The following is a 13,321-nucleotide window of genomic DNA, read 5'->3' on the forward strand; positions in this document are numbered from 1 at the left end:
CTTTCAAAAAAAAAAAAATTTGCACACTCTCTCTCTTCCAACTAAAACAATATCACTCTTAGGGCATGTTCTCCCCAGCTTATTTTCAGTTCAGTTCGGCTTCAATTAGTTCAGTTCAGTTCAGTTCAGTTCAGCTCCAATCAGTTCAGTTCAGTTCAGCTCTAATCAGTTCAGTTCAGTTCAGCTCCATTCTTTTTTAACCATTTTGTTAAATATTATTATTATGTTGGTATAATTTATTTTACTAATTACTCTTATTATTATTATTATTAATTATTATTAATTATTATTATTATTATATTATTATTATTATTATTATTATTATTATTATTATTATTATTATTATTATTATTATTATTATTAATAATAATAATAATATTATTATTGTTGTTGTTGTTGTTGCTGTTTCTATATATTATTTTGTTTATTATAGCTTTACTCATTATTATCACTATTATTATTAGGAGGAACATGGGTTAGGACAAAGCACAAATAAACCCACGTTTTTTAGCCCATAAACCAATCAAATCGCGTCAAGACGGTTTATGATGTAATTTTCGCGGTCCAACCCAATCATTAGTTTTATTACTAAATATTATTATATTATTAAATCTAATTATTAAAATAGTAATATTAATTTACTTCTTAGATATTATTGTTATTATATATCATCATCAAGTATTAATATATTAATAAAAATAATATAAAATAATTATTATTAATTATTATTATTACTATTATCAATAATTATTATTGTTATTTCACTATTTTGATAATGACATATAATTAAAGTTTATGTGATTTTAGTTTATTAAGTCCGGTTTTTAGTTTATTATGTTAGAAGTAATTTCATATGTCTTAGATTTATTTTTCTTGTTTTGTTTATTTTATTTTGTTAGATTTATTCCTTTAGTTTTAATTAGTTTAGTCATTTTTAGATTTCACAAATAACATGATAAATAACTTATGAAGAATTGATTAGGAGTTTAATCAAGATTAAGTTGTTTATAACTTATTTGTGATATTCGATTAATATTATGGATGTAATAAATTTAATATATATTAAGGTTCCACAATCTAGGAGCCGCCAATCACTAACCTAAGTATGCGCTTAAAAATAGATCGTTGAGGTAGTTCCTACTTTTTAGGAACCACAACAACCAATCTATTTTTAAGGCGTGCGAACGTGGAGAAGTGGCTACGTTTAAGGAAGCCAACTGCCAACGGAATTATCACAACCGATACATTGTGGAGAAGTGGCTGAAGCTATGTGGGATAATGGAGAAGATCTTGGAGAAGATCGTGGAGAAGAACTCGAGAAGAAAGGTCCCTACAAATAGAGTTTTGTAATGATCTCAAAAATATACTTTCAGAATTTTATGTAATATTCTTAGTGAAAGTACATTCGGTTTTCTTCTTCTTAGAAATTGATGTATTATAGATTGGGTTGAGTGAATCTAAGTCTGTAATCATTTTGAGAGAAAAAGAAAGAGAAAGAGAAGAGAAAAGAGAAAAGACTTTGAGTAAAGTCAAGGGAGAAGTCAACTGTTCAGGGGAACAGGCTGACAGGGAACCAGTTCCTAGAGGAACAGAGTTGGTCCAAGTTTAGGTTGTACAAAAGAGAGTCTTTTGGCCTAAAAGTTATTAAAGAGAATTGAGTCAAAATCCCTGTGGTCAAGGTTTTTCTTCCTATTGGGCCTAGGAAGTTTTCCTTGTAAAAATCTCGTGTTCCTAGTTCTTTCTTATTCATGCAATTTTTCTTTCTTACTCAACCATTCTTTTATTTCCGTAAAAAGTTTGAAAATCTCTCCAACTACAATTCACCCCCCCTCTTGTAGTTGCTTAAGTGTTCGTCCAAGACTAACAATTATTATTATTGATTTATGATTATTAATATTATTTTTATAACCACTACTAGAAAATCCTTACCTTCGGGACGCTTATTGCTCGACGCCTCGGCATAAGTGCGGAGCGGGTTTAATTTATCCCGCAGTATCTCGACGCTTTTAAGCGTCGAGAAGGTTGCCTACGCGTTAAAGCGTCCTCATTACACGTGAAATTAGAATATTAGCTCACTGTATACTCCCGCTCGAAATTTTAGAGCAAATAAATTAAAAAATAAAAAAAACCCCCATCCCCCCCCACCCCCCCACTTCGTACTATCACTCAACTGCATAAGCGAAATTTCAGAGCAACCTGGGTGAAACCCTATCTAATCAATTCTTCGCAAATCGCTCATCAATTTCTCGCCATAATCTTCGTCTTTGATCATCAGGTATGCCTTCGTTCTTCTCTTCCTATTTTTTTCGTTCCAATTGTTCGAACTTCTATTGAAGTTTTCATCTACTACCTGCTATCAACAGTCTTGAAGTAATTGGAAAGTTGCGAGAATTTTCTTGTTCGCCATCGTCTGATGGTCTGCATCAGGTAATTTATGCCTTCAATTGTCTCGAATTGTTGTTTTTTTTTTGATGAATTTTGTAAATGTCAATCTGTTTTTTCGAATTACAATTGAATTCTTTGACTTCAACCTCCCATCAATTTAGACTTCATAATTCATAAATTCTAAAGGTTTTTCTTGCCTCTTTTTTTTTCTTCAATCTCAAAGATATGATTTTTGATGGAATTATTGTAAATTGAATAATTAAAAGGCCTCTCATTATACAATATACAAATGTCGACTAACTGAAATTTTTATGCTTTATTGTTTCTTGAAATTTTCATAATTCAGCGCAATAAGTTGATTTCCTTTACATGCCTGAATACCTGATGTACATGCAGTATCTGTAATGAATTGGAAATGTTGATTTTTCGATAAATATGGAGAAAACTATTTATGGTTAAAGTTTCGTTGTGGTTAAGTTGGAAAGACAGTAGATTTAATTTGTCAACTGTTTATACTTGTGGTTTTGGCAGAGTCTGTGTAGGGGATATAGTTTAACTTCGACAAAATATAGTCTACTTGTAAAGCCTGAATATCTTTTCTACAGTGAATGTGATCTTGTTTGGTGAAATCCTATTGTAAGGCTGGCCTTTTGTGTTATCTTCTGCTTGAAATTTTAAAAATATTTCACTGCTTGGGAGCTTGTATGGTTGATGCAAATTTTTTACTTGTACTTTCATGTGCTTATTGAAAGTTCTCTGCACCATGCTTTGATAATGTAAATGATGGAAATTCGATTTCGTCAACCCTAACTTCTTTAATTATGGCAGGTGGTGAGGCGGGTGGAGTTCAGTAGCAAGTTCAGCGGCGAGTTCGGCGGCAAGGTGAGTCATGAATCAAACTCTAATCTTTACCTATATTTGTTGATTTATGAGTTACTATTTTCCCTGTATGATGTTTCTTTATTGAAGTGAATTTCTACAATTTCTTGGATTTCTGGTTACTTAAGTATTCAATTCCTAGCAAATAATGTTATTTAGGATCGCAAATAGTTACTACATGACAGTGGTAAGTCAAAATCTGATTATGCTTATGGGTGAGATGAATGTCAGGTGATGGATTATGTTGAATTATAATTATAGCCCACAAGCCAACAGAATGAGTCCATCTAACAGACATAATTTGACATCGAGTTTCTAGTTTCTACCATATGCCATGTATTAGTTACAAGTCATATAAGCAAGAGTATTTCGTTTAGGTCATGTTTTATGTGAACTATTTGAAGATATATGTTCATATTTTTTTTTCTTCTTAAGATGGTTCTTATTTGTTATCGTATATTTTTTTTTTTTGTAGACATGGATTCTAGTTGGATAGATTTACCAAAAGGCCATCCCGCTTATTATAATGGTTGCATGAAATTCTTAGAGCTTGCTAAAGAGACTCTTGTTGAAGGAAAAACTCGATGCCCATGTAATAATTCAAGTTAAACAAATGGTTTAAGTTGGAAAAAGTAGGAGGCCATATTTTATTGTACGGTTTTTATAAGAACTACAAAAATTGGATTTTTCATTGTAGTCATCAAGTGGGTAACAACTTAGGGCTCCATAGTGATCAAGCAAAGGGAGTTGGTCGAGATGATATTTGATGGATTACTAAAAGCAGCTTTTAGGATTGGTAGTCCACAACCCACTAACGAACCCTCGTTATTAAGTGAGTTAGATTCCGATGACGAAGATCTAAATGAGATGCATGAAGAGGTAAATTTTCAATACGAAGTAGATGATGAATGTGCATCAACCAACACCAACGTAGAAGAGGCAAAGTATAAAAGACTAAAGGAAGCTTCTAACGAGAGTCTATATGAGGGGTGTACTACTTTTTCAAAGCTATCGTTTCTATTACACTTATTTCACCTTAAGTGTATGAACCACTGGTCTGTTGAATCATTTAATAAGTTGCTTGAACTTCTATTAGACGCATTTCCTCATATTATGGAGTTCCCGTCGTCTTATTATGAAAGCATGAAGATAATAAAAGATCTAGGATTAGGTTATGAGAAAATCCATGCATGTCCAAATGATTGTATGTTATATTGGGGGGAATACGCAGACAAAAGTGAGTGTCATATCTGCCACACATCAAGGTGGCAAAATTTGAAAGGCAAGGAGAGTGATGTAAATGAGAAAAGTAATGAAACGTGTAAGAAGGGGTGCCAGCTAAAGTAATGCGGTATTTTCCTCTCATCCCTAGACTAAAAAGGCTTTACATGTCATCTAATACCGCAAGAGATATGATATGGCATTTTGATCGGAAGGACAAAAAATTATTAGTCACCCGTCAGATGGAGAGGCTTGGAAAAGATTTGATAAGAGATATGAAGATTTCGCTATAGATCCTCGTAGTGTTAGACTTGGTCTAGCAAGTGATGGTTTTAATCCATATCGTCTCATGAACACTAATTACAGTACATGGCCAGTTGTTCTGATTCCATATAATTTGCCTCCTTGGCTTTGTATGAAGTCATCTTCATTTATATTGTCCTTGATTATTCCTGGAAAATATGGCCCTGGTATTGATATTGATGTGTACTTGCAACCTTTAATCCATGAGTTAAAATTGTTGTGGGAAGGTGTAGATGCTTTTGATGTTTATAGCGGAAAAAAGTTTAAACTACGAGCAGCATTACACTCCACTATAAATGACTTTCCGGCATATGCTATGTTGTCGGGTTGGAGTACAAAAGGTTATAAAGCTTGCCCTTCTTGCGCCAATTTTACCGAATCATATAAGTTTGGTGGTAAAATTGTCTACCCCGGATCTCGTAAATGGTTGCCGATTGATCATCCTTTTCGTTTTCAAGCTAATTTATTTGATGGGAAAAAGGAATATGGTCTTGCTCCTGTTCCTGCTAGTGGGACAGAAATTTTGAAGCAACTAGAAGAAGTTAATTATGTTTACGGGAAATCAAAAACAATTTCTAAAAAAAGAAGGAGACAAGAAGTTGGGACATCTAATAATGAAATTGAGGATGATGAAGGTGAAAATGAAGATGAAAAGGTTCTTTGGAAAAAGAAAAGTATATTTTTGACTTGGAATATTGGGAACATAATCTTCTGAGACATAATTTAGATGTTATGCACATTGAAAAGAATGTGTGTGACAATTTATTAGGAACTCTTTTAGACACAGAAAAGAGTAGAGATGATAAGAAAGCTAGGGAGGCTCTTAAAGAACGAAACATAAAATCTCATCTTTGGCTTCAATCTCATCCTAATCGTGTTAAAGAGTATATGCCTCCAGCTGCCTACAATATGTGTAAAGAAGATAAAGAACGGTTTTTGAAAGTCTTGAAAAAGCTTAGAGTTCCTGATGGTTATGGATCAAATTTGCAAAGATGTGTGAATATGAAGGAGCGCAGACTTATTAATATGAAAAGTCATGACAATCATATCCTCATGCAAGACCTCTCCCGGTTGCTTTAAGAGCGTCAAATGCCACAAAAGTTACTGACTTACTTGAGGAGTTGTCGTACTTTTTCAAGAAGATATGTTCAACTGCCATTGATAAAGGAGAGTTAGATACCATTCAGTCAAATCTTGTGTTGACCCTTTGTAAGATGGAGAAAGAGTTTCTACCAACATTTTTCACAATTATGGTTCATCTACTAATTCATTTAGTGGATGAGGTTAAACTTGGCGGACCTGTTCATTACAGATGGATGTATCCTATTGAAAGGTTAATATATCAAATTTCAATTACTCTTCTAAATTTCTTCATCATTTTGTAATAAGAAACCACCATCAACTTCTTTTCTAATTTTTCCAATCACAACTTCATTATTTTCGAAGGTACTTGGCCTTTTTGAAATCTCATGTTAGCAATAAAGCACAGCCGGAAGGGTCCATAGCTGAAGGGTTCCTTTTATGGGAGACAATTACGTTTTGCTCGAGATATTTAGAAAGTGTTGAGACCATGTTCATAGACCAAAAAGGAATGATGATGGTCTCCACACATCAATAACTATCTATACAACTCATGTGGTCGTGTCGTTGGAAAGAGAGAAAATGTCCGTCTTGATGACAAAAGTTTAAAGCAAGCACATCGCTATGTTTTACTTCATTCGGATGAGATGAAACCAGTATTTGAGTAAGTATCATTATGGATTGATTAGTGAATATATCTATACTCAAAACGTTAACAAATACTTATTTTTCTCTTAAGTGATTTCTTACAACTAAAGCGACAAGAGCATGGAGTCGCAGCCAATGAATATCTCGAAAATCAGTGGAGGCTTAAGGAATTCTCCGATTGGTTGCAGAACCAGGTTATATGCTTCAAAATTTGAAGTTGCCTTAATTGTTTTATATATCAATCTAAGTTTAACTTAACCATCTATTTGGAATCATAGGTCCATAACCTAGATGATAGCACTCAAGAAGGAAAGTTGAGAAAAGCATTAGCCGGTGGTTTAAGCAACCGCGGTAAAAGGATAAAAAGCTTCGTTATTAATGGTTATAAGTTTGATACTGTGGATCGTGAACGGTTTCGGAAGACACAAAATTCGGAGTGATGGTTGAAGCCGATGGCCAAGTGTATTATGGAAAACTCAAAGACATATTTGAACTTGATTATTTTGGTTCTTTCAAAGTTGTAATGTTTCGTTGTGATGGGTTGATATACGTAGGGGTTGTAAAACATATCCAAGTGGCAGAGTAACTGTCAACTTCTCGAAGTTGATGCACACTGGTCGAAATTTGCCAGATGATCCATTTGTTTTCTCTTCTCAAGCAAAACAAGTTTTTTATGTCGAGGATGAGATACAAAAAGGATGGCTTCATGTAATTAAGACTAAGCCTAGGGACTTGTTTGATATACCCGACGATGATGAGATTCTAGAATAGTAGGGTTTTGGGTTCTTATAATTACTTGTTCATTTATATATTTTATTCTTTTATGTTGGATTCGTGTCCTTAACTGTTTTAATGAAATTTCAGTCATTAATAATATTGTAATTGCTATTTCCCCATTTCCTTGTTTCTATAACTCTTTCTTGGACTCTATATCCATCATGAATTTTAAAGTATATGATTAATAATTAATATGTCATCTTTTCATGTCATTGAATAAGTAAGAGGACTTATTTGATAAGATGATGGCTGTAGTGAATGTGCTCACGTTTTGTTGTGTATTTTGTGATTTTTGCAGAGTCCTTGTGAGCACGCCTTCTGTCTTGATTGCGCTAGGAGTGATTCCATCTGTTGTCTGTAAGTGCTCATATCATTGCTTTAAGGCCTGAAATTTTTCTGCTTTATTGCTGATTTTTCTGCTGTAATTTGTCAATATTATCTGCTTTATTGTTGATTTTTCTGCTGTAATTTGTCAATATTATAAGTTTAACATATCTATGTATTTATGGAGGAGTCATCAGTAAAATGGCTTCCCTTGGCCCTTGCACATCATCTGCTTGAGTTTATGATGAAGAAGCAAGCATCTGAGTTAAGTTGTTGATGTTTATTCTGACAAGTTTTACTATTATGGAAGAGCAGAGATCCTAGAGTTCCATTTCATTAGTGTTCTTTTTCAAACTTGTATAAGCACTGCTGTTAAGAAAAAAAAAGTTGTTAAAGGGTTACAAGTCTTCTGTCTGGAGTGTACAATAGTATGAAGTTTTTGTGATACTTGACAAAACTTCAATTGTTACTGATTTTAGTGTCTTTGATTTGGCTAGCAGTTCTTTATGTAACAAATGAAAGGTTCTCTTGACTGATTTGAACTAGCCATTTATTACATGATTCTTGTGTTTGGACTGAGGCCTTGCTCCTGCAAACATTTTATGGCTTTGCTGCTGTAAGGATCTATGTCAATTTTTAGATGGAGCTCTTGCCATTTTTGTGTATGGTGTTTCTGCTATTGGACAGAGAATACTGGAAGAAAAATTAACTTAGTTTCATGTGTGCACTATGTAAATGTGGATAATGGAATCTCTGGCCTCAACAAGATGGATTAATATGTTATAACTACAATGCTCAGAATACATGACTCTAAATAAGGGAATGTCCATCACATCATGTCCTCTAAATATGACAGATAGATCATTTCACATTATTCTAGTATCAGAATTCTGACTTCCAAGGTTCTGCAACTAACCAATTCAGACACTAAATACTGCACACTGATAAACGTAAAATAACCATTTCAAAAACTACTTAGTGTGCAACAATCACACAGAATATTATGAAATGCTAAATAAGAGCATAGAACTTAAAAACAACAATTGAGGAAAGACATCACTAACCTCAGCCATGCTCTTTGGCATTGGCTTTCCCTCTTCCTTTAACTTCTGTAGTTTAAACTGTCTTCTTTAGCCACGTATACTTTGCCAAAGTATTCTCAACATCAGCCATCGTACACTTGCACTGCTTTGCTGCTGCTTGTTTTGACTGTTTGGAGATTCTGCAATCAGTTAATTTTACAATGCTCCAATCAAAATATAGATGGTGAATAATGAGAGCTTAACAGGAAGTTTCAGTGAGTCATTGTTGCCATTATAATTGAGAACTTGCTGAGCATAAGATCGTCAACCAAAAGTATCATAAGAACAGGACTTCTCCAAGCATCTATTAAACATCTTGATCTCCCCCCTCTTATTTTATACTTATAACTATTATTTCCTTATGGAGAGAATGTATACTTCCGCCATTCCATGAGTATTGCAATTTGCAACGTTTGGATTTTATGCTATTCACCTTACGAGTTTGGAGTTTATTCTAATCAGTCTATTTGTCAATATATTATCTGAGTATATATGTTCTTATAAGCTCAAAGGCCTTAACTTTAATTCTGATTATTTATGTTGCTGAGTATATATGTTCTTATAAGCTCAAAGGCGCTTAACTTTAATCTGATTAATATCTTATGAAGATGGTGAAAAATGAGGAGATGTAGTGGTTGTTTTTGTGGGTGATCTACTAAACTAATGACATGAAAGTACATAATAATGACATTTGGAGGGAAATATGTAATAATTTTCAAGCTCTACATGCCTAAATGTTAACTATTCCTAAATGTTTTTGGTTTCTCTCTTTTCACTATGTTTGTCAGATTTTATTCTCTTTAACCACTTCTATTTTTATGTGCCTTGCCCTATATTGTAGGAGATGACTTATCGAGGAAAGAGAACGAGGGATATACATGCCTCAAATACTAAACCTATTTCTTCTTCGGAGTCACCAACCTCAAACACCTCACCTTTGGCCGAAAATGCATCACAACCAACCAAAAAACAACATCTCCAATCACAACCACTTCAAGTTCCTCCTTGTGTCAGTTTTGGACCATTTAGTCCACCGAGTACCATTACATCTAAGGTTCAACCTCCATGTTTGAACACAACAAAAAGTCCACCACCACTATCAGGAGCTACATGGAAAAATCCACCTACTATTGCATCAAAATTTACAACAATCCCACCTACGTCCACTAGTCATAAATCACGTAGTATTCCGCCTTCTACTCATATATCCCCTACTATTCCATCTCACAATGATCGATCTTCTACTGCACCAAAACCACTCACTGCACCAAAACCACTCAATAACCCTTCTTCTTCTACTGGTCATACGTCACATAGTAGTCCGCTTTCTACTCATATCCCCTACTATCCATCTCAAAAAGGACCATCTTGTACTGCACCAAAACCACTCAATAAACCTTCTTCTTCTGCTGGTCATACGTCACGTAGTAGTCTGCCTTCTACTCATATCTCACCTACTATTCCATCTCACAAAGACCCATCTTCTGCTGCACCAAAACCACTCATTAACCCTTCTACTTCCACAGGTCATAAGTCACATAGAATTCCTCCTTCTACTCATGTCTCCCCTACTATTCCATCTCAAAAAGGACCATCTTCTACTACACCAAAACCACTAAAAAACCCTTCTACTTCCACAGGTCATAAGTCACATAGTATTCCTCCTTCCACTCATATCTCTCCTACTATTCCATCTCAAAAAGGACCATCATTTACTACACCAAAACCACTCAAAAACCCTTCTACTAGCTCTGGTCCTATCCCACCTTCTGATCATATTGATACATCAACAAGAAATTGTCAGACTCATCAAACAAACCAAAAAGGTGGTGAAGAACCATTACATAAGTCAAAAACATCGAAATCCCAACGGTCAAAGTCCTATCCATATTGGACTTTAGATGTAGAATTTGATGACAAGGAGGAGGTTATGACGCAAGGTAAATCATTCTATTTTTCATTCTTCATTAAGGATCTGGTTTATCATTTGATATAAAGGTGAACTATTAAGTACTTTAATTTGTAGTATAATTGTTTGTTGTTTCTTTCTATGCAGATGCTCAGGGTAACATAACACTGGTTAGTGGTTCTATTCCGATAATGGATGTGTGGAGTAACAACGGTGTCAGATATTGCGTTGAATTCAATGAGTTTTGCCAACCACTTAGGAAAGGTGGAAGTATGTTGGTTAGATTCATTGGCAGCATTGCAAAGGTTGAGACATATTGTCCGGTTGGAGAATCAAATTGGCATTCTGTCGACACGAATCTCAAAACTAAGATGGTAGATGAGATCAAAGTAAGTAACTTTCACTCATTAAAGTTGAATACATCAAAATAAACATGGAACGCATCAAATAGGCGGTCTGATATGAGACCTTATGCTTGCTCAGTTAATCATGAGAATTACTAAAGAATGGAAAGTAGCTTTACTAGCTTTCATAGCTGCCACACCTGCCACACGTGCTGCATTAGCTGCTCTGTTAGGGGCTGCTATAACTTTGTTCACCCTATCATCTACTTTTTTCACATTATGTGCTCTCTCAGATGCTTGCCTAAAGTGTAGACTGAAGGCAGACATTATTTGTCTGTGTCTAGACCTTCTGTTCATCTCACCGAAAGAGCAGTTGCAAGAGGGCACTTGAGGAGAAGTGTCTTGCCAGTTTCAAACAGCAAAATTACAAAAAGATGCTTAAAAATGTACCATTCAAATCACTATTAATCTGCTAGTATATTTACTATAGGAAGCTTAACGAATAGGAATATATTATACACCCTGTTTAATTATGGTTGGAAAATAAATTACACCCTTCAAAATTCCACTATATATGCTTACAGCTTACTACAATAGCCTTAGATTTCACAATTTGTTAAAATGTAAGAAAAAAGAAAAAGGGAACCCTTTCTCACATTACATTATTCTTACAAACTTGACCCACACTCTTTAACAATATTCTCTATGCAATTAAGAGATAAGGTCGCTTTTAATCCTCATTCTAAACACTAAGTTTCTGGAATCTGATTCTGTACAATACCAAATTATGGACAAACTCTGCTCCTTGTGGAATCACTCTTTGAGAAGCTTCCCATTTCTCTGCGAGGCCATCTCCCTCGAGCATCCTTACCACTTCCGACATCCTAGGTCTCTGATTAGGGAGGAATTGAGTACATAAGAGAGCTACTTGGACTATTTCTTCAAGTTCAATGCTGTCATAGTTGTTCTTCAAGTCCTTGTCTACCAACATTTCTAGTTCTTTTCTTGGTTAATTTTCTTAACCTACAAAGTAACGCAAAAAATTTAGAGGGGAAACAGAAAACATTTAGGTACTAATTACCTTAAAACCACCATAATTTAATTTGTTTTTTACCCAGTCTAACATGGCTCCTTTCTGGTTTGCTGCTTTGCCAAAATCTATTGCCCTTTGACCAGTTATCAACTCTAGTAGGAGGATTCCAAATCCAAAGACATCTGTTTTTTCTGAAGATTGTTTAGAAAGGTACTCTGGAGCTATATGCCCCACGGTGCCCCTAACAGCTGGAGTTAATCTAAACACCCCATAAAATCTTTTAGCTTCTGACATTTGGTTATTTCCTACACAATCTGCAGACCTGATGCAAATACCATTTAATACCTACTGTCAGTCTTTCTCTACAAGGGGTAGCCATGTTAAGGTTGATGATCCTTATTGTGATTTCAACACAGGTGTCAAGCTAATTTCTACCTTGTAATCTACACGAACTTCAGTAATTGACTTCTCTGCCACTCTTAAGTGCAATTTTCAATCCTTCTAAATGCAGAGTGAACTTGTATATTGTCTTGTTATGGTCAAGAGTACAAAGCTCAACATTATTGGACGTAAGTCATCTGTTTGCAGATAATGTTTTACCATTTAGGTTCAGTGCATTTGGTAATTCTGACAAGTCAGGAAGTCCATGGAAAGTGTCTAGATCAAGCCGAATAGAGGAAATAATTCATCTGGCTCATAATATACTAGGAAGTCGATGGTACTCATATAGTCATAGTTTGTTCTTTCTTTTCCCTTTCTTTATAAGTTGTGATTAGAGATACGAGAACTTTACTGCATCTGTCCTATGGAGTTCATTTTTTATGAATAACTTTTGACAAAGCGAATATATGGCTTGTTTCTTTGTTCAAACTAAGGCACGGTTTGTGATTCCCACGGTCCTGAATACGTCAAACAAATACTCAAGCATGCTAGTAAAAGTTGGAGGCAGTTTAAACACTCTCTCAAATCAAATCACTATAAACCAGAGGAGAAGACACTCGATGAGATGTGCAATATGGATCCACCGTACGGAATTACCAGTAATCAGTGGATAAAGTTGGTTAAGCGTTGGGATTCGCAAGAAGGAAAAGTAAGTAACATACTTACAATTAAACTTTATTTACTCTTTGCTTATTTTATTTCATGAAAACATCAACTTTTTTTCCATAATAAATCTACATGAAAATGAGTGCAGAAACTGTCAGAATTGGGGAAAGGAGCACGAGCCTCCCTAAATCAACTTCAAATGTGGTTCGAAGAGCTTCGCGAACAAGCAAGCTGATTATGTATGAATCGTGAATATAATAGGTTTTTATATATTTCATATTTAGGATGA

This window comes from Beta vulgaris, chromosome 3 (genome assembly GCF_026745355.1).
Source record: "Beta vulgaris subsp. vulgaris cultivar EL10 chromosome 3, EL10.2, whole genome shotgun sequence".
Taxonomy (NCBI): Eukaryota; Viridiplantae; Streptophyta; class Magnoliopsida; order Caryophyllales; family Amaranthaceae; genus Beta; species Beta vulgaris.